We start from the raw sequence: 27,479 nt of genomic DNA on the forward strand, positions 1-27,479 counted from the left end.
GAGTAAGATTCAGACACAAAACTGGAGGTCAGTTTGGTCCTGGAAGGCTACATAAAAGAGGAAAAGAGCAGGACTGAAGTGATGATCTCAGATACAGCAATGGGTACCTACCTCTGGCCTTTACAGTTCAAAGATATAGTTGAAAAACAGTCCAAAAATAGCCCCAGAAGAGTGGAAAATGTGCCTTAGTAAAACCACCTAGGAAAGTCTAACTTGGCCAAGATAAAATGAATAGGTGAATTGTTTAATATATAGATCCTTATCTGAGAAATGGCTGATGTGAGGTAGAAACATCTCTTAGCAGAAATATGAGTGGGTTAAAACAGGAAAAATTAGTTAGGAAAAAAAAGTTGTGAGGAACAGTGGACTCCCTGATTGGTTAATTTCATAGAAGCAATGATTTGAGTAGAAATGAGCAGAGAAGATCTGGTTTGGAAAGAGTTTGCAGCTTAGAGCTTTGCAGCTCCAAAGAGATATCACATGGTGGAATCTCAGGCTGTGCAATGTGCCTCAGGAATCAAATCTCTAAGATTAGCATGGTGCCTAAAAATGGTATCTACAAGGTTATAGAATCATAGAATTAGCCAGGGTTGGGAGGGACCACAAGGAGCAGCTAGCTAAAATCCCTCTGCCATGTCCTAGGATACCCTACCCTAGAGCAGCCTGGCCACAGCCTCATCCAGCCTGGCCTTAAACACCTCCAGCCATGGGGCCTCAACCACCTCCCTGGGCAACCCATTCCAGCCTTTCACCACTCTCATGCTCAACAACTTCCTCCTCATGTCTAGCCTGAACCTACCCACCTCCAGCTTTGCTCCATTCCCCCTAGTCTTGTCACTCCCTGATACCCTAAAAAGTGCCTCCCCAGATTTATTGTAGGCCCCCTTCAGATCCTGGAAGGCCACAAGAAGGTCACATCACAGCCTCCTCTTCTCCAGACTGAGCAACCCCAACTCCTTCAGTCCGTCCTCATAGCAGAGCTGCTCCAGCCCTCTGAGCATCCTCGTGGCCAAGGTATGCAAACCTCTTTAGTCAGAGCCTTGTTTGATGTGTTGAACAGAAAGATGAGTTACTTTTTGTGTTCTCTAGCTTCATGTCTGTGGTCTTCAGAGCTTCTAGACAGACCTGAAAACCCAGTAGTGGCACATGAGGGACACAGAGGATTTGTACATCTCAATTGCTATTACACAGTGGTGTTGTCATGCAGATTAGAGTTGATCAATTATTTTGTTTCCTTCCCATAATTTTAAATGCATTTTTATTGCACAAACCCAGATCACAAAGGATGCTTCATTAGTACTTTGGGTTGTTTAAATAATACTTCTAGAGACAGATTGATTTAGTACCAGTCAAAGTTAAATTAAAAAATGGAGAGATCCTGAGTAAACCAGCTTTAATATTTCAGTGTCTACTGCCTGGAGGCACAATTGATTAGCAGTCACTTCATACTGTGCTTGAAAGATCAGCCCACAGCCAGCAGCTGAGAAATTCTGTAATCCAGAATACAGATTTTGGTTGGTTGGTTTCATAGAATCATAGAATCAGCCAGGTTGGAAGAGACCTCCAAGATCATCCAATCCAACCTAGCACCCAGCCCTGGCCAGTCAACTAGACCATGGCACTAAGTGCCTCAGCCAGGCTTTGCTTCAACACCTCCAGGGACTGCGAATCCACCTCCTTGGGCAGCCCATTCCAATGGGAAATCACTCTTTCTGTTTCCTTAACTTCCTCCTAATATCCAGCCTATACTTTCCCTGGCACAACTTGAGACTGTGTCCTCTTCTTCTGTTGCTGCTTGCCTGGCAGAAGTGACCAACCCCCACCTGGCTACAGCCTTCCTTCAGGCAGTTGTAGACAGCAATGAGGTCACCCCTGAGCCTCCTCTTCTGCAGGCTGCACACCCCCAGCTCCTTCAGCCTCTCCTCACAGGGTCTTTGTTCTAGGTCTTTCACCAGCTTTGTTGCCCTTCTCTGGACATGCTCCAGCATCTCAACATCTTGAATTGAGAGGCCCAGAAGTGGTCCCAGCACTCAATGTGTGGCCTGACCAGTGCTGAGTACAGGGGCAGTTTTCTCCTAAAGTTTTTAAGTATTCTTAGCATGTTTGATAAGATGCAGTCAAGAGTGCTAAAAATGTGTGTGTGTGTGTGCACATCTATATATATATGGCTATACACACATATTTTTTGGTAACTAAATATTTTCAGTTTGTATTGGACCAAATTTTAACAGAAGCTGTGATATTTTGAAGACTATATCATTAATCTGTAATCAAGCACTGAAATACTCATTTGTTCAAGAGACCAGATGTTGGTTAGGTAATTTTAATGAAATTAAGAAATCAAAGTTTCAGCCATGTGCCCTCTCTAATTGGATGCAGAGAGGAATTAGAAATAAACCCAGAGTGCAGTACTTAATAAAATGTGACATTCACATAACCTGAGCCATTTCCTCAAATATGGTCGATATATAAATAAATGTTACATAAAGGAGAAAGTTTTAATAGGTCCTTTCATAGAATCATAGAATCATCTAGGTTGGAAGAGACCTCCAAGATCATCCAGTCCAACCTAGCACCCAGCCCTACCTAATCAACTAGGTTATAGAAATACAGAGTCATAGAATCAACCAAGCTCATCCAGTCCAACTATCACCCAGCCCTAGCCAATCAACCAGACCATGGCACTAAGTGCCTCAGCCAGGCTTTTATTCAACACCTCCAGGCACAGTGACTCCACCACCTCCCTGGCCAGCCCATTCCAATGCCAATCACTCTCTCTGCAAACAACTTCCTCCTAACATCCAGCCTAGACATCCCCTGGGACAACTTGAGACTGTGTCCTCTTCTTCTGTTGCTGGTTGCCTGGCAGAAGAGACCAACCCCACCTGGCTACAACCTCCCTTCAGGTAGTTGTAGACAGCAATGAGGTCACCCCTGAGCCTTCTCTTCTCCAGCCTAAACACCCCCAGCTCCCTCAGCCTCACCTCATAGGGCTTGATTCTATGATTCTACCCTTCAGATAGTTGCTCAAATAACTCCATCATTTCCTGGATGGAGACTCAGGTGCTGCTGTATTCTCTCTTGACTAGATTTTAAAGAAGCAGTGGATCACAGTATGGCAGAATCCCAGCACAAGAGAGATTGGAAGGGATTTCTGGAGATCACCTGGTCCAACCCCACTGCCAAAGGAGTAGGTGCAGAGGAGGCCCTCAAAGATGGTCAGGGTTGAAGCACCTCTGCTATGAGAAAAGGCTGAGGAAGCTGGGATTGTTCAACCTGGAGAAAAGAAGGCTCCAGAGACTCCTAATAGCAGCCTTCCAGTACCTGAAGGGGGCTACAAGAAGGCTGCAGAGGGACTGTTTCAAAAGTCCTGCAGTGAGTGGATGAGAAGCAATGGTTTGAAATTAGAGAAGAGATTTAGATTGGATGTTAGGAACAAGTTCTGCACCATGAGGGTGGTGGAATACTGTAACAGGTTGCCCAGGGAGGTAGTTGAGATCCCATCCCTGGATATATTGAAGGTCAGGCTTGACAAGGCCCTGAGCAACCTGATGCAGTGAAGCATGTCTCTGCTGACCCAACTGGACTGGATGGCCTTTGGGGGGGGGTCTCTTCCAACTCAGATTATTCTAGCATTTTGAAATGCAGTAGCTGTAATGATTTTTGTTAAAGCTCTCATATCTTTAATCAAGCAGTTGCTTCTACTGTGCTGGTTCTTTTTCCTTTGAGCTCACACAAAGAAGTCTCAAAATCTTTGCAGACTTTCTGCTTGTTATATGCATGAGGATGATTATGTTAGTGTCTCCTCCTTAAATAGCAGCTGGTGCAGCTCCTGTAAAAGAAGATCTGAGTCCATTTCTTCATCCCCAGAGTGGCAAGCACCTGCCCTTGAACATCTCAGCAAAAATAGAACTGTAGTTTAAGACAGGAACATATTTATCATGTGCTGCATTAGAATCATGGAATCAACCAGGTTGGAAGAGACCTCCAGAAATCTGTAGAGAGAAATTCAGGAAGCAAATTTGTACTAGCTGAAATTGAGATTTGGCTAGATTAATAAGCTAATGTCTCAAAGGGGTACTTAGCTACTGCTTACCATCTATACTTAACTTTTGCATTGCATCTGAAATAAGACCCTGAGAAACAGCAGAAGCTCTTCAAATATTACCTGACACCTCTCTCAGAATTGATTTGTAGGACAGAGTTCTGCTCAGTTACTAATGACAATGACAGAGAGTTTCTCTTAGAATGCTTTGGACTGTCTGCTGTCTACAACTACCTGAAGGGAGGCTGTAGCCAGCTGGGGTTGGTCTCTTCTGCCAGGCAACCAGAAATAGAAGAAGGGGACACAGTCTCAAGTTGTGGTGGGGGAGGTCTAGGCTGGATGTTAGGAGGAAGTTGTTTGCAGAGAGAGTGATTGGCATTGGAATGGGCTACCCAGGGAGGTGGTGGAATCACCATCCCTGGAGGTGTTGAAGCAAAGCCTGGCTGAGGCACATGGTCTAGTTGATTTGCTAGGACTGGGTGCTAGGTTGGCCTGGCTGATCTTGGAGGTCTCTTCCAACCTGGTCGATTCTGCAACATTAGGAGAAAGATCTTCAAAAAATAAGGGTGATAAAATACTGGAACAGGTTCCCCAGAAAGGTGGTGGAGGCCCCATCTCTGGAGACATTCAAGATCAAACTTGATGGGGCCTTAATTAGCCTGATATAGCTTGAGATATTCCTGCTGGGCAGAATAATTATTGTATCATGCTGCTTTGTTACACATGAGCATAAAACTTGAATTAGTTTCCATACAAGAATCATAGAATCAGTCAGGGTTGGAAGGGACCACAAGGATCATCCAGTTCCAACCCCTCTGCCATGTCCAGGGACTCCCTACCCTAGATCAGGCTGGCCACAGCCTCATCCAGCCTGGCCTTAAATACCTAGAATCATAGCATCAAGCAGGTTGGAAGAGACCTCCAAGATCATCCAGTCCAACCTAGCACCCAGCCCTAGCCAGTCAACTAGACCATGGCACCAAATGCCTCATCCAGTCTTCTCTTGAACACTTCCAGGGATGGTGACTCCACCACCTCCCTGGGCAGCCCATTCCAGTGGCAGGGATGGGCCTCAACTGCCACTCTGGGCAACCTATTCCAGGGTCTCAACACTCTCATGGTGAAAGACATGAAGAAAGTCAGAAAATAAGAAATGGATGGCATAAGAGAAAACCTAGGGTAGAAGCTTCCATTCAGAAGAGGCCAAATCTCTTTCTCCCTGTAAGAACATGGAAAATAATACTTCATGTTCAAGGTATAAGAATAAATTACAATAACTGAGGGTTTCTTTTTCTAGAGAGTTGAATTTTTTCCTTATTATTTTGAAGAGAGACCTCTGATGATCATCTGCTCAAACCACCTGCTCAAGACAAGACCAATCCCAAGATTAGCTCAGCTTCCTCAGGTTAATACTCCGCTGAGTTTTTAATATACCCAGTTGAATTTTGAATATCACCTAATAAATCCTTCCCTAATTTGCTAGAGGGGATTTGTATGACTAAGAGATCCCAAGACCTAATCCTAATCATATTGAAGTCAGTTGGAGCCTTCCTGCTTAACAGAAGTTTGATTTTCTTCTTACCCAGGCCTCCTGCCAGGAGCCTTCTCTGAGTTTCTTAAGAAGCAGACTGCGACAAAACAGGCATGAAATGAAAGGAAGTCCACTGGCAAAGCTTTCAACATCACTGGTATCACATCTTTAATTGGCTCAGGGGGTTAGCTGGCTTTCTTGTAATTAGCAAGCAGGTGCTGGACCTGGGAGATAGCACCTCTCAATTAAATAAATTCCCTGTGTAGATTCAGTGCCACTGTCACTTCCTGAGAATAATGAACTGTTCCTTCGCCTGACATCTACATTTGTTTCCAATTTAATCACTGCAACAAGATAAAAAATGAAGCTTATCTGCTCAGATTTCATTGTTCCTTTGTTTTGGTACTTCTGCTTGATTTCCAGGCTTCTGGGGAGGAAGTTGCTTTGTTATAATGTCTGGAACAGTTTTGGAAATAGATCACCCAAGGAAGAGAAAAGCACAGGCTGAAATCTTACTATGGGATGATAGAGAAGCCTGGAAAATTGATGCTAGTTTGAGTGATCATAGAATCATAGAATCATAGCATCAAGCAGGTTGGAAGAGACCTCCAAGATCATCCACTCCAACCTAGCACCCAGCCCTAGCCAATCAACTAGACCATGGCACTAAGTGCCTCAGCCAGGCTTTTCTTGAAGACCCCCAGGGATGGTGACCCCACCACCTCCCTGGGCAGCCCATTCCAATGGGAAATCACTCTCTCTGTGAAGAACTTCTTCCTAACATCCAGCCTATACCTACCCTGGCACAACTTGAGACTGTGTCCCCTTGTTCTATTGCTGGTTACCTGGGAGAAGAGGCCACCCCCCACCTGGCTACAATGTCCCTTCAGGTAGTTGTAGACAGTAATAAGATCACCCCTGAGCCTCCTCTTCTCCAAGCTAAACAGGCCTGCATGGCAGGCGAGAATTCTACCACTGCGGCAAAGGAAGCTCCTTTCATGTTACATCTTCCTGATGGGTCTATCCTCTAAAATGGTCAGTTCTTGGGATCAAAGGCTCACAGGATGTCAGGGGTTGGAAGGGACTCAAAGAAGTCACCAAGTCCAACCCCAGGAGGAGAGGCTCCTCCCCAAATGTTTTTGATAAGCTGAGATTTGAATCATAGAATCATAGAATCAAGCAGGTTGGAAGAGACCTCCAACATCATCCAGTCCAACCTAACACCCAGCCCTAGCTAATCAACTAGACCATGGCACTAAGTGCCCCAGACAGGCCTTTCTTCAACACCTACAGGGATGGCGACTCCACCACCTCCCTGGGCAGCCCATTCCAATATCAATCACTCTCTCTGACAATAACTTCCTCCTAACATCCAGCCTAGATCTCCCCCAGCACAACTTGAGACTGTGTCCCCTTCTTCTGTTGCTGATTGTCTGGGAGAAGAGACCAACCCCAGCTGGCTACAACCTCCCTTCAGGCAGTTGTAGACAGCAATGAGGTCAGCCCTGAGCCTCCTTTTCTCCAGCTCCCTCAGCCTCTCCCCGTAGGGTTTGTGTTCCAGGCCCCTCACCAGCTTTGTTGCCCTTCTCTGGACACCTTCCAGCACCTCAGCATCTCTCTTGAACTGAGGAGCCCAGAACTGGACACAGCACTCAAGGTATGGCCTGACCAGTGCTGAGTTCAGGGACAGAATAACCTCCCTTGTCCTGCTGACCACACTGTTCCTGATGCAGGCCAGGAATTTTCCTGATCCAAGCCTGGATGACTCCAGTTCTGATGAATAAAGCAGACAAGGCTTGTTCAGCAAATCCACTTATCTGCTTATTTGTTTCAAGAAGCATATTGCACCTCTTGTAACTAACTGAAATAGTTCTCTACCTCCCATGTGAAACTTCAGGAGATGTTACAAAATGAAACTATTAATAAACATCTGAGGGCTGGTCAGGAGTGGGGGACAGGCTCTGCTCACTGCTGCCTGGGATAGGACAAGGAGCAATAGGTGTAAGTTGCAGCACAGGAGGTTCCACCTCAACACAAGGGGGAACTTCTTTCCTGTAAGGGTCCCAGAGCACTGGCACAGGCTCCCCAGAGAGGTTGTGGAGTCTTCTTCTCTGGAGCCTTTCAAGGCCTGTCTGGATGTGTTCCTGTGTGATCTGTGCTAGATTGTGTGGTCCTGCTCTGGCAGGGAGATTGGACCTGGTGATCAACTTGACTCCCTTCCAACCCTTAATGATCACCCTTGTGATAATATATGAAAGTTTTTTGCATCTAGGTGTTTTTCATTAATAACTTTCCAGAACCATATGGAAATCACATTAATTCCCTTGATTGAGAAGAGATTCTGAACTTCAAAGATACTGCTTCTTTTTCTTTGTTTCTACAATCACTGATTTCCAATTCTTCTCTGCTCTGTCTAATATTCTTTATACCAGTGTGACAGCTGCACATGGAGTATGAACAAATTAGAGTTTAAGTGTGTGCCTAATAATATTTTCATTTGATAGAAACCATATTGGAACCATTCATTGCTACTGACACTTTTCCATTAAAAATACTTGTGTGGCTGTTTAATAACAATGGTGGACAAATGCCTTTTTTGCCTCCCTTGGCTATTGCTCCATAGGAAATACTTGATTATGTCTCAAAAAAAATGGCAAATCCCTTCCAATGTTTGAAGGGGGCTACAGGAGATTGAGAGAGACCTTTTTCAGAGTGCTAGCATAATGATAATCATAGGATCCCAGAATCAAGCAGGTTGGAAGAGGCCTCCAATATCATCCAGTCCTACCTAGTACCCAGCCCTAGCCAATTCACTAGACCATGGCACTAAGTGCCTCAGCCAGGCTTTTCTTCAACACCTCCAGGCACGGCGACTCCACCACCTCCCTGGGCAGCCCATTCCAATGCCAATCACTCTCTCTGCCAACAACTTCCTCCTAACATCCAGCCTAGACCTCCCCTGGCATAACTTGAGACTGTGTCCCCTTGCTCTGTTGCTGGTTGCCTGGCAGAAGAGACCAAGCCTCATCTGGCTACAGCCTCCTTTAGGTAAATGTGCTGAGGGAGGTCTAAGCTGGATGTTAGGAGGAAGTTGTTGGCAGAGAGAGTGATTGGCATTGGAATGGGCTGCCCAGGGAGGTGGTGGAGTCACCATCCCTGGCGGTGTTGAAGGAAGGCCTGTCTGGGCCACTTAGTGCCATGGTCTAGTTGATTAGCTAGGGCTGGGTGCTAGGTTGGCCTGGATGATCCTGGAGGTCTCTTCCAACCTGGTTGACTCTATGATTCTATGATAAACTAGAACTTCAAATGCCACTTGCAGTTAATACACCACTTGCCCACTAAATGGACTCAAGCAGCTCTTTCTGCTTATGGCAGAAGGCAATGGAGAATTGCAAAGAGGCTTTGAAGTATTTACTCACAAAATTATTATTACCTGACTCGTGTGGTTAGCCACAGTCCCAAACAGCACCCAAATGCTTTCTGGGAACTCTGTCTTGTCAGACACTGAGACTTGATTCCTCCCTGGCTTGTGGGGAAAGGAGGCAGACAATCTCTGACCTTGTCTCCTGGCTCCTCTGGAGGATATGTGTATCTCCAGGACTTCTCATCATAGCAGGAGACTTTCAGGTGCAGGTTGGATGTCTTGTGATGTGCAAACTCAGCACGATGTCAAACTGGCTATGCAGACTGATCACATGCAGGCATTTAGAGTCTGTTCCTGGTAAGCTTGTCACAGTGGAGTTTCCAGTCAAGCAGTAAGGCAGCAAGCAATGGCAGCAGGCAACAGCAGGCACAAATAGAAGAGCAGAGCACGGCAGAGCACACTGAGTTTACCTGTGCATCTATTTTATCAATGTGGGCTGAGATTCATTCCCTTTTGGACACAGAATAGCCACTCAGAATGGCAGTTGGCCAAGCCTGACCATAGTAGGCAAAACCATAGGCTTGCTTTACCCAAATTTGGGAAAAGCATAGGCATTGCACAAGGCAGGCACAAGCTAAGCCTGTGTACTTTACCACAAGAGAAAAACATGTCTGGGTGAGCCAGTGCATGCATAAACCTATTTCTGGCCCCTCAAGCCTACCACAACAGTTAGGTGTGACCTAGGTTAATGCTTGGGCTTAATGATCTTAAAGGCCTCTTCCAAGCAAAAAGATTCTGGGATTCTATGATTTTATGGTTCTTCTAAAAGACTTACTAAGACTCAATGTATATGCATTAGGGGGATTGAATTTGTAAGCTTCCAGCAATATGGAATTCTATACATGTAAATCATGTGGTCATACAGACATTCTCTTTTGAAACACAGAGTTCACAGTCCCTGGGCAAAGACTTCAGGAAGAAGACAGTAAACTTGGAGTACGTTCCCTGAAGGAAGATTCTTTGTGAAAATGCAATTTCCTTTATTGTTTTTAAGGTGCTGAAATTTAAGATGTAATAAAACATGAATACCAATTTGGAAGCATTAGTTGCTGCTGGCAACCTTGAGCATGTATTATGCTTTATTTTTCCTCTTCATCATCTCTGCAAAAACTGAGCAAGAGGATGAGTAACAGCACGTGCTCACTGAACCAACAGACAGGTCTGACCTCCTTTTCCCCTTCTCCAGGAACAATGAATTATCACTAAAATGATGGCTGCAGGTATGACATTATCACGCGGTGCATCTTGGCTCCGTAAGAAATTCAGCCTCGTGTCAACTTTGGGCATTATGAAGCAGTCTGTTTGAGCCCCAAGCTGGCTGTGTGTTCTCCCAGAGGGCAGCTCTGTTTGTTTTTTAAAGCCTTGCATAAAGATTTTTCAAATTAATAAAACTAGTTTTAACATGCACATCAGCAGCAGTTTAAAGAACATCCAGACCCTCTAGAGCAGAAGGGAATAAAGCAAACTTCATTAAAGGGAAAGATGAGTTAAGAAAGGATTGTTGGAGGGTGGAGAGGATGGTGTCCAAGTTACTTTTTAAGGTCTATCATAGAATCATAGAATCAAGCAGGTTGGAAGAGACCTCCAAGATCATCCTGGCCAACCTAGCACCCAGCCCTAGCCAATCAACCAGAGCATGGCACTAAGTGCCTCAGCCAGGCTTTGCTTCAACACCTCCAGGGATAGCAACTCCACCACCTCCCTGGGCAGCCCATTCCAATGCCAATCGCTCTCCCTGGCAAGAACTTCCTCTTAACCTCCATCCTATACCTCCCATGACACAACTTGGGCAGAGGCCAATGGGATGAGGTTTAACAAGGCCAAGTGCAGGATTCTGCACTTTGGCTACAACAACCCCAAGCAGCTCTACAGGCTGGGGACTGAGTGGCTGGGGAGCAGCCAGGAGGAAAGGGACCTGGGGGTACTGATAGATAGTAGCTGAAGATGAACCAGCAGTGTGCCCAGGTGGCCAAGAGAGCCAATGGCATCATGGCCTGCATCAGGAACAGTGTGGCCAGTAGGGCAAGGGAGGTTATTCTTCCCCCGTACTCAGCACTGGTCAGGCACCACCTTGAGTGCTGTGTCCAGTTCTGGGCCCCTCCATTCAAGAGAGATGTTGAGGTGCTGGAACATGTCTAGAGAAGGGCAACAAAGCTGGTGAAGGGCCTGGAACACAAACCCTATGAGGAGAGGCTGAGGGAGCTGGGGGTGTGCAGCCTGGAGAAGAAGAAGCTCAGGGGTGATCTTATTATTGTCTACAACTACATTGTAGCCAGGTGGGGGGGTGGCCTCTTCTGCCAGGCAACCAGCAATAGAACAAGGGGACACAGTCTCAAGTTGTGCCAGGGTAGGTATAGGCTGGATGTTAGGAAGAAGTTCTTCACAGAGAGAGTGATTTCCCATTGGAATGGGCTGCCCAAGGAGGTGGTGGAGGCACCGTCCCTGGGGGTCTTCAAGAAAAGACTGGATGAGGCACTTAGTGCCATGGTCTGGTTGACTGGATAGGGCTGGGTGCTAGGTTGGATTGGCTGATCTTGGAGGTCTCTTCCAACCTGGTTGAATCTATGATTCTATGATTCTATGATTGAGACTGTGTCCCCTTATTCTTTTGCTGGTTCTGTTCTGATCAACCGCTGGGAAGATCACAGGAGTTGCTTTCCAGCAGGTCAGCCTCTCACCTGTATTGGTGCATTCCTCCCCATGGGAAGGACTCTACACTTGCACCTGTTGAAATTAATGAGGTTCCCCCTCTGCCCAACTCTCCAGCCTGTCTAGGTCTCACTGAATGGCAGCACAGCCTGATGGGAGGTCAGACACTTCTCCCAGCTTGGTGTCATCAGCAAATTGGCTGGGGGTACACTCTGAGTCATCACCCAGGTCACCGGTGCTGTTGAGGTAAACTGGAAGCAGTACTGACACTTGGGGAACAAGTAAGAGGAGGTGCTGTCCCTTGAATATTTAAAGATATTATTGCTTTATGTGAAGTCACTGACAAACTGAACAGCTTTACACTCAAAGCATATGGTTTTACATTTAAAAACCCACCCTCAGGCTCTGCCATTACAAGCCTAAAATTAGCCCTTTACAAGACACGACACATGTTTTCCACCAAGGGAGGAATAAACATACCTATTGCCTTCATGAACAAGTACTGTGGAGAGCAAAATAACTTCTTAGTAACATACTAAGCTCTGAATAACATCAGTGAGAAACTTTTACATATTCTTGATCCTTCTTCATCAAGAGAGGTAGAAATAGACATGTCAATACACTACAAAAAATGTCTTCAAGCTAACTAGCTGATGAGACAGAGCTGATTGGCATAAATCCTGGGGGAGACACCGTCCTTATAACCATTTCAGTTTAATTCTTCTTATTTGAAGAACTTGGAATCTTAAAAGTGCAACTTATGGGTTGTTATTTAAGATGAATTTCTGAACTCATTATGGTTTGTGTCCCAGTCTGGAGGAGTCCTGGGTATGGGGGGTTTGGATTCTTGGGCACAGAATTAAGGCACCAACAGTGCCAAATGCATAGGTTAGTTTTATTGCACACACATGAGGATAGGGAGGGATGAGGAGAGGGAAAGAGAAAGAGAGGTGGAGGAGGAAAGAGAGAGATAAGAAAGAAATACCCCCACGCAGAGAGAAGAAAAGGTCACCCTGGAGTCGTTTGGCATCCTGAAAGTCAATCTGAAGAGAGTGGGTGGGGAGTGTTCCAGCTGCAGGCTGGAGCTTCTTTTCCCTGTCTGCCTCACTGACTGAGCAGGTTTTTCTGAGAATCACGTAGCATTTTCCAGGAGTGATTTGCTTAGCCAGGGCCACTGGCCAGTTGTATTGGGCATGCTGGCTGTGGTAGGGGGTTTCCAGAGTTGACCCCCCCTTGTCTGGCTGGATTCTCTGAAATGATTGCTGCTGTTGATAAACCAGGAGCTGCTGGACTGTGGTGGGCTCAGAATCAGCATCACTTTTCACAACAGGAAAAACCTAGGTGTGTTAGGTGACAGGAGCTCAGGTCCAGGTGTGGTGATCCAGAGTGGTGGTCTTTTGGTCCATGCAAGCTGAGCAGTCAGGCAGATGGTCTCACATTAGCATGCACAAGCTCACTCTGCATTCCTTGGCTGATTTCTTGTCCAGTGGATGCATATTGGGGAGCTCCTGGGGGTCTGAGCTCATGCAAGAGGGGATCTTTGGGACAGTGAGCACGAACAGGATGCTCACTTAGCACTTCTCAGAAACTTAGATCAAAACAAGTTTGGGGTTTTTTTGCAAGGTTGGGACATTTGTTTAGCTCAGACTCTGACAGGTTTGTGAAATACTGATTTGCACAGGAGGAAAACAAACTTCTCTCAAAGGGTCCAGTCAATGATACCCTTCCCAACATGGCAGTAGGTTTATAATCACTCTTTTTTTTTTCTTCCCCAGAGTATTTGTGTCCTGCAATATAGTTATCCATCTTTTATTAGCAAAGTAAGTTTGTTCTTGGTTATTTGGCTGGTTGTTGAAGGTTTTGTCTAATGGTCAGAACTAGGCACTTGAAGTCAAAACAATAATTCACTCATTCCACCTGGAGTACTGCATCCAGTTCTAGAGCCCCCATTACAAGAAGGATGTGGAGGTGCTGGAGTGTGTCCAGAGAAGGGCCACAAGGATGCTCAGAGGGCTGCAGCAGCTCTGCTATGAGGACAGACTGAAAGAGTTGGGGCTGTTCAGCCTACAGAAGAGGAGGCTCCCAGGTGACCTGCTTGTGGCCTTCCAGGATCTGAAGGGGGACTACAAAAAAGCTGGGGAAGGACTTTTTAGGCTGTCAGGGAGTGCCAGGACTGGGGGAAATGGAGCAAAGTTGGAGGTGGGTAGGTTTAGGCTGGACGTGAGGAGGAAGTTGTTGAGCATGAGGGTGATGAGAGGCTGGAATGGGTTGCCCAGGGAGGTGGTTGAGGCCCCATGGCTGGAGGTGGTTAAGGCCAGGCTGGCTGAGGCTGTGTCCAGGCTGCTCTAGGGTAGGGTGTCCCTGGGAATGTCAGGAGAGTTGGAACCAGCTGATCCTTGTGGTCCCTTCCAACTCTGACTGACTCTATGATTCTATGATTTTAGTTCCCACAATGATGCCGATGGCTTTGAGTATCTCTGATAAACAGAGTAGCTCTTGTTGGCTCTCAAGGCAACTCATTATTTTTAGTGCACTGTCTAACAACTTCTGAGCTGAGAGTGGCAACGAACATAAAAGCTGTGAGCAGCAAAAACAAGATCTCAAGAGAAGCTGGTTTAAGGACGCTTATGTTTGTGCCAGAACTCCCTTGATCAAGAAGGACCATCTGAAGCAGCTGCAGGTATAAGCTGCCTTTATCTGTGTATATGCTTAAAAGAGGGAACACTAACGAGGAGAAAATGAAGAACCAAACGGGTATGCAGACAGCAGTGCTGTGTGTTCTAACGGTGTGAAGTTTGTGTGCTTTCTATATGCTGACAGCCTTGACTTGAATATCTTCCCCATGACATTTTCAAAATTAACTTTTCAGCTTCTTTCAGAGTGACATATTTCAGTTTAAGCAAGCAAAGGGAAAAAAAAATGACCTTAAAGAATGTCAGATCATTTTCAGCTTCATGTGGATCACCATCTTAGCTTTCCTTTCCGCAGAAATCATCAAACTATTTACTGTGATCGAAGCTCATCCTCGCTTTTCTACCCAACACACACTTTTTTTTCCCACTAAATCAATTATTTGCCCAGACTTACCCTCAGTGTAATACTTTTTCTGGCTCTGGCTAATTAGATTCTGTGAGGTCTTGTGCATTTTCAGTTGTTCAATCTCTATCAATCACTTTAATTGGAGCGAAAAAAGTAGCGCTTTGCATAATCTCGCTATTCAGTCTAGTCAGCTAGGCTGTCAAGTGAGTTAGATTTTACTTGTTTTCCATCTTATTTATTTATTTCAAGCAATATTAGTGGAGTTGCAACAGCTCCTATGATTCCCACCTGTGAGGAATTGCAGGCAAATTAACAGTTATTGCAAGGCAATATTGAGTAGGGGTTTACAAGTGTCAGATAGGTTTAGAAGGCTCCAGAAATTGTGGTGTTCTTTTCCTCCACTTTATCTCTGTTGCATGTAACCAAAAGTATTCAATACATATCCAAAAGTGTTCATATCCAAAAGTGTTCAATACATATCCCAAAGTATTCAATACATATCCCAAAGTATTCAGTACATATCCAAAAGTGTTCAATACATATCCCAAAGTATTCAATACATATCCAAAAGTGTTCAATACATATCCCAAAGTATTCAATATGTATCCAAAAGTGTTCAATCCATATCCCAAAGTATTCACTACATATCCAAAAGTGTTCAATCCATATCCCAAAGTATTCAATACATATCCAAAATTTTCATATCCAAAAGTGTTCAATACATATCCCAAAGTATTCAGTACATATCCAAAAGTGTTCAATACATATCCCAAAGTATTCAATACGTATCCAAAAGTGTTCAATACATATCCCAAAGTATTTACTACGTATCCAAAAGTGTTCAATACATATCCCAAAGTATTCACTACATATCCAAAAGTGTTCAATACATATCCCAAAGTATTCAATACATATCCAAAATTTTCATATCCAAAAGTGTTCAATCCATATCCCAAAGTATTCACTACATATCCAAAAGTGTTCAATACATATCCCAAAGTATTCAATACATACCCAAAAGTGTTCAATACACATCCCAAAGTATTCAATACGTATCCAAAAGTGTTCAATACATATCCCAAAGTATTCAATACGTATCCAAAAGTGTTCAATACATGTCCCAAAGTATTGTACTGGTTTGAATCTAGCTGGGACAGTTTGGTGAGAAGAATCAGACTGCAGTCTGTGAAAAGGAAACGATGCTGATGTCTACTGCACTCATAGGCTTGCTGAGATGGATAAAAACATGAACATAGATATTGTGACATAGTAATAGAACATAAATAATAATAGAACATCATCATAGAACATAAATAATAAATACCACAGTTGCTCTCTCTGTAGCTCCAGCTGCCTCCCTTCTCTCCCTAACCTGCTGTCTGTGTAACTAATCCCTCTGCTTCCTAGCCCCCTCCTCCCCAGCTGATTCTCCAAACTCACCTTGAACATAAGGCAAAGTCTGGGATAAGGTAGAGGGGGTGGAAATTAACCTGATTAATCCACCTGCTTCCTAGCCCCCCCCTTGGCTGACCCTCCACTCTTCCTTGGGCACAAGGCAACATCTGGGGTAAGGTAGAGAGGGGTGGGAGAAGGTGGAAGGGTGGTTGGGAGCCCCTCCTGGGGACTCTGGTTTCTGGGAGGGCTGTTGTGTATTACCTTTTAACTTGTATATTTCTGACTATAGCTGTATAGACTGTAACTACCTGCTTGTATATTGTGCTAAGCTGTAACTATAAAGCTTCATTCCTTAATTTCTGGCTTGGCTGAGTCTAGTCAGGGTAATCTCATATGAGTAGGGGCTGAGTAACACCCAAACCATCACAAGTATTCAGTGTATTCAGTATATAAGATAACTGAAACTAATCAGGGTGTTGCATTACATGTTTCTTCCATACCTGTTAAGGAACTGGAACATCTCTGTGGGGAGGAAAGAATGAACCTGGAGCTATTTAGTCTAGAGAAGATGAGCTTGAATGGGGATTTGATCAATGCTCAGCAAGAGCTAAAGCACATGGGGACAAGAGGATGGAGACAGACTCTTTTCAGTTGTACCTGATGACAGGGGCAAAGAGCACAAAATGGAGCCCAGGAGATTCCATCTGAACAAGAGGAGAAAATTCTTTGGTGTGAGGGTGCTGGAGCCTTGGAGCAGGGTGCCCAGAGAGGCCAAATCCACTTGGACATTGTGATCCTGGGCAATCTGTTCTGGGTGACCCTGCTTTAGCAGGTAGGTTTGAACTGGATGATCTCCCAGAGGTTCCTTCCAATCACCACTGTTCTGGGATTCTGCTTCTCTGTATTTTTACCACCTTCATAGACTTTGATTGCAGTCACAGTCTCAAGTTGTGCTGGGGGAGGTCTAGGCTGGATGTTAGGAAGAAATTCTTGCTAGAGAGAGTCATTGGATTTGGAATGGGCTGCCCAGGGAGGTGGTGGAGTCATCATCCCTGGAGGTGTTGAAGAAAAGCCTGGATGAGGCACTTAGTGCCATGGTCTGGTTGACTGGCTAGGGCTGGGTGCTAGGTTGGACCGGATGATCTTGGAGGTCTCTTCCAACCTAGTTGATTCTATGATCAGCTGTTGTGGTGGCTTAACCTTAACTGAACAAGAAACACCACACAGTCCACTGGCTCCCATCTTCCCCAGCCTCAGTAGGATAGGAAGGAGAACTGGGGGGAAAAAAAGAACATACAAGAAAAGTTAGATATAATTACAGTAAATAACAGCAGTGAAGAGGAAGATAATGGGAAGAGAGAAATCAAACTTCAGAATGACAAGTGATTCACACAGCAATTGCTCACCATCTTCTGACTGATGTCCCAGCACTGTCTGTCCCCTCCTGGCCCTCTCCCTGCAGTTTATACACTGGGCATGACAATCTATGGTACAGAATATCTCTTTAGATGGTTCAGATCAGCTGTCACAACTATGTCCCCTCCAAACTTCTTGTGAACCTACTTGCTGGCAGAGCATGGGAAACTGGCACATCCTTAGCTTAGGATAAGTACTACTGAGAAAGAACCAAAACATCAGTGTGTTATCAAATCCATTCTCAACCTGAATCCAAACACAGCACTGGCCAGCTGCTAGGGAAGGAAATTAACTCTATCCCAGCTGAAACCAGGGCGGTTCTTTGCAAGGCACATTGTTTAAAACACTGATTAAATTAATTCTTTCCCTATTTCTCTTCATGGATTTCCCTCTCAGTGTCAAATTTCAACTCATTAAGTGCTTTTCCAACACCACTGTCAAGTCACAATGGACAACTGGCAAATTTCAGGGTGACAGCATGTCAGGGAGCTGATGTGGGGAAGCAGTGATGAACAACCTGCTGTTTAACATGAGCTATAAATAAAATATTCCAATGCCTCAGCTTTCCAATGAAATGCATACAGCCCTAGCACAGTATCATGCTGCCCTGCTGCATGGTGCCATTGCTGCAAGAACCGCACAGGTAGCGAGCTGTTGGAGGGTAGGAGAGCCCTGCAGAGGGACCTGGACAGGCTGGATGGGTGGGCAGAGGCCAATGGGATGAGATTGAACAAGGCCAAGTACAGGGTTCTACACCTTGGCCACAACAACCCCAAGCAGTGCTACAGGCTGGGGACAGAGTGGCTGCAGAGTAGTTAGGAAGACAAGGACATGGGGGTGCTGATAAATAGTAGCTGAAGGTGAGGCAGCAGTGTGCCCAGGTGGCCAAGAGAGCCAATGGCATCCTGGCCTGGATCAGGAACAGCGTGGCCAGTAGGACAAGGGAGGTTATTCTGCCCCTGTACTCAGCACTGGTCAGGCCACACCTTGAGTGCTGTGTCCAGTTCTGGGCTCCTCAATTCAAGAGAGATGTTGAGATGCTGGAAGGTGTCCAGAGAAGGGCAACAAAGCTGGTGAGGGGCCTGGAGCACAGCCCTGTGAGGAGAGGCTGAGGGAGCTGGGGGTGTTTAGCCTGGAGAAGAGGAGGCTCAGGGGGGACGTCATTGATGTCTGCAACTACCTGAAGGGAGGCTGTAGGCAGGTGGGGTTGGTCTCTTCTCCAGGCAGGCAGCAAGAGAATAAGGAGACACAGTCTCAAGTTGTGTTGGGGGAAGTCTAGGCTGGATGTTAGGAGGAAGTTGTTGTCAGAGAGAGTGATTGGCATTGGAATGGGCTGCCCAGGGAGGTGGTGGAGTCATTGTCCCTGGAGGTGTTAAAAAAAAAGACTGACTGAGGCACTTAGTGCCATGGTCTAGTTGATTGGCTGGGGCTGGGTGCTAGGTTGGACTGGCTGATCTTGGAGGTCTTTTCTAACCTGCTTGATTCTATGATTCTGTGGATTCTATATTCACTTAACAACAGAAGCCTCTTGCTGCCTGGATTAGCTTTGCAGCTAGAAATAAACAAGCTAAAATATGCTAGGGTTTGGTTGGCTCTTGGAATACTTGGGGAAATTTAGGAGAAGCATATGGTGAAACAATCTGGCTGTATTAATTCCAGTGATAAGTCTTTCTCACAGATCCAAATATTGTATTTCCCAATATGTAGTCCTCAACAAAATTAAAATGTTTGCCTAACACATGACTATGACTAATGAACAAGATTTAAATAAGCTAAAAACTGCCAGGACAAAACCCTGGGAGTTTTATTAGTTATGATTTCTTTATATCATTCACCAGCTTCTGATCTAGCCACTAACAAAACACTTCTGCTACTGCAGAAAGAGACACAGTGGTGAAGTCAGTGCATTTAAGTGGCCCAGAAGGTATAATGAAAGTCAAAAGTAAAGGCTGGGCTGACCACAGGACAAATAAGTGCTAGAGGCTCTATCTGAAGCCCTCAAATGAAGGATCTTGAGTAATTAGTTAAATAACAAAGAACAAACTTACTTTATTGATATTGAGCTCTGGGTAAGTAACTTGTAGCACACAAATAGTTTGGGAAAATAGAAGTGTGATTACAAGCAAAAAAGTGTGATTACAAAGCTACTGAGATACTGGGGAAGATCAGACCCTTTGAGAGCAGTCCAAGAGAGACTGTTATTTTAAACACCTAAAGAGGACCACAACTGAAGCATTGTAAGGCTTTCAAGTTGCAGTAGTTAATGTTGATAGCTTCGTTCTTCATACCCCGAAGAGAGCTCCACTTGGAGCATGCAGGGCTCGAGTTAGAAAAAGATACAGCATTACCTGAAGCTGTGTCTCTTCAGCTTGGAGAAGAGGAGCCTGAAGGGTGAGATGAGGTCATTAATATTTATGAAGATCATAGAATCATAGTGTCAACCAGGTTAAATCATAGAGTCATAGAATCAACCGGGTTGGAAGAGACCTCCAAGATCATCCACTCCAACCTAGCACCCAGCCCTAGCCAATCAACCAGACCATGGCACTAAGTGCCTCAGCCAGGCTTTGTTTGTACAACTCCAAGGACAGTGACTCCACCACCTCCCTGGGCAGCTCATTCCAATGCCAATCACTCTCTCTGCCAACAACTTCCTCCTAACATCCAGCCTAAACCTCCCCTGCCACAACTTGAGACTGTGTCCCCTTCTTCTGTTGCTGGTTGCATGGCGGAACAGATCAACCCTCACCTTGCTACAGCCTCCCTTCAGTTAGTTGTAGACAGCAATGAGGCCACCCCTGAGCCTCTTCTTCTCCAGGCTGCACACTCCCATCTCCCTCAGCCTCTCCTCATAGGGCTTGATTCTATGATTCTATGATGTGAAGGGTAGCACTGGGAGGACGAGGCAAACTCTACTCAGTGACATTCAATAATAGCATAAGGAGCAATGGGTACAAGCTGGAGCAGAAAAGGTTCCATATGAACAGAATGATTTTTTTCCCCTGTGAGGGTGACAGAGCTCTGGAGCAAGTTGTTCTGAGCAGTTGTGGAGTCTCCTCTGGAGACATTCACCTGAATGCATTCATGTGTGGTGGAGTCACCATCCCTGGAAGTGTTGAAGAAAAGCCTGGCTGAGGCACTCAGTGCCATGGTCTAGTTGACTGGCTAGGGCTGGGTGCTAGGTTGGACTGGATGATCTTGGAGGTCTCTTCCAACCTTCTTGATTCTATGATTCTACTCCAACTGATCCTGCTCTGGCAGTGGGGTCAGACTGGATGATCTTTTGTGGTCCTTTCCAAACCCTAACATGCTGTGAATCTGTGATCTCTTCATAAAAGAGGTATCAAAAACTAAATATATTTCTGGCATTACATTGTTTATAGACAAATCTGAATTATTTCTTTTGGGAGGAGAGGCAAAATATATTAAACAAATCGAAGCTCACACATTTTTTAATGAGTTTTGCACTGGGTTAGACATGAATGGAAGTTACTTTGGACTAATTGGATTGATTTCAGAAACAGTGCTCAGCATTTTTCCTCCTGAACTTTACAGATCATTCCCTGAGTTTGTAATACTTGTGTATGATTTGTATCTACTTTGAGCAAATCCAATCAGACTGGTATAAATATTAATCCACAGAAATGATAGCACACAGCCAATTATTTTCCAATCCATTTCAAATCTACACATGTCCTTAATCACTTAATCTCTGGAATTAATTACTGTAATCATTCAAGCTAATCACAGCAATGTTTGAGAAAGGTCTTCATAATGGGGATGGTGTAATACTGGAACAGAGATGTGGTGGAGGAGTCATCATGGAGACATTCAATGCCAAACTTGATGGGACCCTGCCTACTTTGCTGTGTCTGGTTTGTGCGTAGTGCTTACATTAGAATCATAGAATCAAGCAGGTTGGAAGAGACCTCCAACATCATCCAGTCCAACCTAGCACCCAGCCCTGGCCAATCAACCAGACCATGGCACTAAGTGCCTCAGACAGGCTTTCTTCAACACCTTCAGAGACAGTAACTCCACCACCTCCCTGAGCAGCCCATTCCAATGCCAATCACTCTCTCTGGCAAGAACTTCCTCCTAACATCCAGCCTAGACCTCCCCCAGCACAACTTGAGACTTGGTCTCAACATCTGAAATATTTACATGTTTTTGCCTTCCAAAACTTCTATTTTCAATGGCAGTTGAAACTAATCCACAATTATGCTGTTTTCAAATGAACCTTACTTTGGTTTTGCTGAATGTTAGGAGGATGTTCTTCACAGAGAGAGTGATTTCCCATTGGAATGGGCTGCCCAGACAGGTGGTGGAGTTGCCAACTCTGGAGGTGATGAAGAAATGACTGAATGAGGCACTTAGTGCCATGGTCTGGTTGATTGGCCAGGGCTGGATGCTGGGCTGGACTGGATGATCTTGGAGGTCTCTTCCAACCTGGTTGATTCTATGATTCTATGACAATTCCACTTTTGAGGATCCCTTCCAATCCAGTGTGATTCTTTGATTTTTGTTGGCAAACTTTGCCTTTTGTTTCCTGGATCACTTGGGAGTTATACTGACAGTTCAACAACTTGAGCTCAAGCTAATAAACCTGCTGAATGGCCAAAGATCATATTGACATATTTGTTAGCTTTCAACATCTATCACTTTGTTTGACAATCTCTAGTATTGACTAATTTGATGAAATGACATATTCTACTCAAGTGTTTTATTGGAAGGAGGTAATAAGAGCTGTAAAATTCCTTTGAAAGACCACATGGATAACTGGGCTGAGGAATGGCTTCCAGGGATGAGGAGAGGCTGAGTGACTTGGGATTTTTTAGTCTGGAGAAGAGAAGACTTACAGGGGATTTGATAAATGTATCTGAAGGCTGACCAGAAGTGGGGGGACAGGCTCTGCTCACTTGCTCCCTGGGATAGGACAAGGAGCAATGGGTGTGAGTTGCAGCACAGGAGGTTCCACCTCAACACAAGGGGGAACTTCTTTCCTGTAAGGGTCCCAGAGCACTGGAACAGGCTTCCCAGAGAGGTTGTGGAATCTCCTTCCCTGGAGCCTTTCAAGGCCTGTCTGGATGTGCTCCTCTGTGATCTGAGTTAGATAGTATTGTCCTGCTCTGCCAGGGGGGTTGGACTGGATGATCAAATTGGGTCCCCTCCAACACTTAACATTCTGTGATCCTGTGCATGTCCTATAATGCAGAAAGATGACTGAGTTGGATAACAGCATAGTAAAAGTATGAAGAAATCATTCTTCTGTTTTCTGGGAAAATGGTTGGGGAACAATGAACAAAATAAGTAGTTCAAGACTAAAAAAAACAGCTTTTGTTTTAAAAAAAAACAAACATGGTAGCCATGGGACCTAATACCAGAGAACATTATGGATGATGAAAATGCAAGGGAAAAGTGAGCAGATGCCTTGGAGAAAAAAAAACACTGAAGGGTTATGAGAGGTTCTGTAACCACACTCTTCTCTCCTGAGCCTCATATAGTTAGAGTCTGAGACAAAAATACTTTCAGGGGAATGTATACCATAAGCTTTTGCTATGTTTCTACCTATGTGCTTGCACATACCCACTCCTGGCAAGGAAGTCCTGTCCCAGATTACTACTAATCAGACATGCTACAGCTATTCTTGTGTTTGTTAGGCAGTTTCCATGGACAGAGTGGCTGAAGTGCAGCCAGGAACAAAGGGACGTGGGGATACTGGTAGATAGTAGCTGAACGTGAGCCAGCAAAGTGCCCAGGTGGACAAGACAGCCAATGGCATCCTGGCCTGCATCAGGAACAGTGTGGCCAGCAGGACAAGGGAGGTTATTCTGTCCCTGTACTCAGCACTGGCCAAGCCATAGCTTGAGTGCTGTGTCCAGTTCTGTGCTCCTCCATTCAAGAGAGATGTTGAGGTGCTGGAAGGTGTCCAGAGAAGGGCAATGAAGCTGGTGATGAGCCTGGAGCACAAACCCTGTGAGGAGAGACTGAGGGAGCTGGGGGTGTGCAACCTGCAGAAGAGGAGGCTCAGGGCAGAGCTCATTGCTGTCTACAACTACCTGAAGGGAGGCTGTAGCCAGGTGGGGTTGGTCTCTTCTCCCAGGCAATCAGCAACAGAAGAAGGGGATAGAGTCTCAAGTTGTGCCAGGGGAGGTCTAGGCTGGATGTTAGTAGGAAGTTGTTGTCAGAGAGAGTGATTGGCATTGGAATGGGCTGCCCAGGGAGGTGGTGGAGTCACTGTCCCTGGAGATGTTGAAGCAAAGCCTGGCTGAGGCATTTAGTGCCATGGTCTGGTTGACTGGCTAGGGCTGGGTGCTAGGTTGGCCTGGATGATCTTGGAGGTCTCTTCCAACCTGCTTGTTTCTATGATTCCATGAATTCCACTCCGTGGTACAGCATTCCAAAACTTCTGCTGCAGTAAGGCTCAGTCATTTTATTTGAAGGAATTCATAGATTCATAGAGTGGTTTGAGTGAGAAGGGACCTTAAAGATCACCTACTTCCAATCCCTCTGTCATGGAGAAGGACATCTTCCACTGCACCAGATTGCTCAAATCCTCATCCAACCTTGCCTTGAACACCTCCAGGGTGATCTCCTCTTTTCCAGCTCAAAGCTGTTGTCCCTCATGCTATCACTACAAGCCCCTGTAAAAAGCTGTTGTCCCTCATACTATCACTACGAGCCCCTGTAAAAAGTCCCTCCACAGCTCTCCTGTAGTCCCCTTCAGATATTGAAACGTTGCTTTAAATTATCTCTGGAGCATTCTCTTCCCCTGACTGAATAGCTCCAACTCTCCCTGCCTGTTCCCATAGGAGAGATGCTCCAACCCTTTGATCACTTTTCTGGCTTCCTCTGGACCCACTCCAAAAGTTTCATGTCTTTATTGTGCTCGAGGCACCAGACCTGGATGCTGTGCTGCAAGTAGATTCTTAACAGAGCAAAGCAGAGGGGCAGAATCCCCTCCTCATCCTGCTGCTCTCACTGCTTTGGATGCAGCCCAGCACTCAGCTGCCTTCTGGGCTGCCAGTGATCTTTGCTAGCTTATGGTGAGGCTTTCATCAGCTGGCACACTGAAGTCCTTCTCCTCAAGACTGCTCTCTTAGAAATCCACCTTGACAAACAGAATGCTCAAAGTCCTTATGCACAGCAAAATTCATGTTGACATTGCAAAGGTGTGCACATGCTTGTGTGTATGCAGAGAAATGAAATGACCCTCATGGAAATGCTCAGAAAAAGTGATAACTGAAGTGATTTTTCCCAATTGAAAACTAAACTTTATGAAGCTCCTTCACTAACACTTGTCAAGGATGAGTGTTCGAAAGGACCTACTTAAATCAGTTGTCATAGACTCCTAATTCAAGATCCTCCTCGCCATGGAACGAGTGGAATGCATGTTGCTCAGAATAGGAAAGCAGCAATATGTTCTTGATGAGGAATAGACGACCTTTAAAGGTTCCTTCCAACTCCAAATGCTCTATGTTTCTATTTTTTCTTGGGACAGAATAATAACTTGACAGGATTTAAGGAATTTGATGGAATTTAACAAAGTTTACCAGAGTTTTATCAATGTTCATCTCCCACTAGAGAGGTAAAAAGGTTCAGCCTGGAGAAGAGGAGGCTCAGGGGTGACCTTATTGCTGTCTACAACAACCTGAAGGGGTGGTTGTGGTCAGGAGGAGGTTGCTCTCTTCTCTCAGGTGGCCAGCACCAGAACGAGAGGACACAGCCTCAAGCTGTGCCAGGGGAAAATTTAGGCTGGAGGTGAGGAGAAAGTTCTTCACTGAGAGAGTCATTGGACACTGGAATGGGCTGCCCGGGGAGGTGGTGGAGTCGCCGTCCCTGGGGCTGTTCAAGGCAGGATTGGACGTGGCACTTGGTGCCATGGTCTGGCCTTGAGCTCTGTGGTAAAGGGTTGGACTTGATGATCTGTGAGGTCTCTTCCAACCTTGGTGATACTGGGATACTGTAATACAGAAACACAACAGTCCCTCCAGAAACCTACATCCCCAGGAGGGGCTCCCGACCACCCTTCCACCTTCTCCCATCTCTCAACCTTACCCTAGATGTTGCCTCTGGAGGCTCGGAAAGTTAAGTCATAAAACCATAGAACCATAGAATCGAGCAGGTGAAGAGACCTCCAAGATCATCCACTCCAACCTAGCACCCAGTCCTGTCCAATCAACTAGACCATGGCACTAAGTGCCTCAGCCAGGCTTTGCTTCAACATCTCTAGGCATGGTGACTGCACCACCTCCCTGGGCAGCCCATTCCAATGCCAATCACTCTCTCTGCCAGGGACTTCTAACAACAACCAGCCTAGACCTCCCCTGACACAGCTTGAGACTGTGTCCCCTTCTTCTGTTGCTGGTTGTCTGTGAGAAGAGACCAACCCCACCTGACTACAGCCTCCCGTCAGATAGTTGTAGGCAGCAATGAGGTCAGCCCTGAGCCTCCTCTTCTCCTGGCTAAGCATCCCCAGCTCCCTCAGCCTCTCCTCACAGGGCTCTGCTCCGGGCTCCTCACCAGCTTTGTTGCCCTTCTCTGGACATGTTCCAGTATCTCAACATCCCTCTTGAATTGAGGGGCCCAGAACTGGACACAGCACTCAAGGTGTGGCCTGACCAGTGCTGAGTACAGAGGAAGAATAACCTCCCTTGTCCTGCTGGCCACACTGTTCCTGATCCTGGTCAGGATGCCATTGGCTCTCTTGGCTACCTGGGCACACTGCTGGCTTGGGTGTTACCTGCCCCCACTCTTATGAAATAACCCAGATATTCTTCCTGGGAAGTTTAGGTTGGAGATTAGGAAAAAATCTCTTTTCTGCAAGAGTGGTCAGGGATTGGAACAGGCTGCCCCTGGAGGTGTTCAAGAAATGTGTGGACATGGCAGCCTGGGACGTGGTTTAGTGTCCATGATAGTATTTGGTTGATGTGGGCTCACTGACCTTAAAGGTACCTTCCAACCAAACCAATTCTATGGTTGTATGTGATTTTCTTTCCCTGAGTCATGTCTGTCTTTTGCTCATGATCAGAACCAGTCAATGAGTCCTCTCTGCCCTTTGTCTCCACGCTCAAATCCTCTCTTGTATTTTCACCTCTCCATCCCATTGGAAGAGGGTAGGAGTAAGTGAGCAGTGCTACAGTGTTTAGTGCCAGCTGGATGATATCAAACCATGACAAGTATTTAATCATTTCATTCAGTGATGAATTCACTGAATGTATCCTGTAGTAAATGAAATTTTGTTGATTCAGTCCTCTTGCTGAGCATTCTTTTTCTAGGCTTTACCTCATTCAGGTTGAAGACCATGAGCACATATTGGAAGTGAAAAATTCCATGTAACCACTCAGTGTTTTACAAACCAGATTGCTTTGTTATAGTGACTACAAGGGCAGAGAAGTTGTCATGTTCTCTCACAGCAGACTACAGAAGGAATAATCTTTAAAGGCTGTTTATGAAACAGGGTAACCTTTATGTCTGCTATTTGTGCTTCTTGCTTTTCCCTTTGTTTAATTCTTTTGTGGGAATCACATCAATGTGGCCAGTTAATGTGAAGTGTTCATTTGAATGGTGCCAGGAATAATTTACAAAACAATAAGTCAAGATCTTACAGATCTCATACTTACAAAGGCTTTCTTCTCCTTTGCTTTCCCAGGCTTCCAAGTATCTGTACACTGCAGTGTTAGATGTTAAAACATGATTGGTACATCATGTCCTCTTGTCAGTTGGACTCAATAACAGCAAAACAAGGAATGGGTTCTTCAAAAGAACATAAAGGGGGGGAAAAAATCACAGTGCATTTCAGTTTTATTTTCAGGGCAAATTAATTGAGATAAGATAATGTGTGCATTTGAAACAACCCCAGGGGAAGCTTCCTGTGAGTTAAACAAATAAATACATTAGTGAAGCACAGGAACAAACTCTGTATCAAGTCCTATGAGGAGAGGCTGAGGGAGCTGGGGGTGTGCAACCTGGAGAAGAGA

At 45.4% G+C, this 27,479-nt stretch overlaps 1 long non-coding RNA gene across 1 annotated transcript; it reads left to right on the top strand.

The window, feature by feature from the left end:
* Window positions 1–949: 949 nt before the first annotated feature.
* LOC135177910 (uncharacterized) lies at window positions 950–9,992 on the top strand. Its single transcript, XR_010303239.1, has 3 exons — window positions 950–1,014; window positions 5,632–5,733; window positions 9,887–9,992. It is a non-coding gene; the product is annotated as an uncharacterized LOC135177910 (long non-coding RNA).
* Window positions 9,993–27,479: the final 17,487 nt, after the last annotated feature.

The sequence above is a fragment of the Pogoniulus pusillus genome, chromosome 8 (genome assembly GCF_015220805.1).
Source record: "Pogoniulus pusillus isolate bPogPus1 chromosome 8, bPogPus1.pri, whole genome shotgun sequence".
Taxonomy (NCBI): Eukaryota; Metazoa; Chordata; class Aves; order Piciformes; family Lybiidae; genus Pogoniulus; species Pogoniulus pusillus.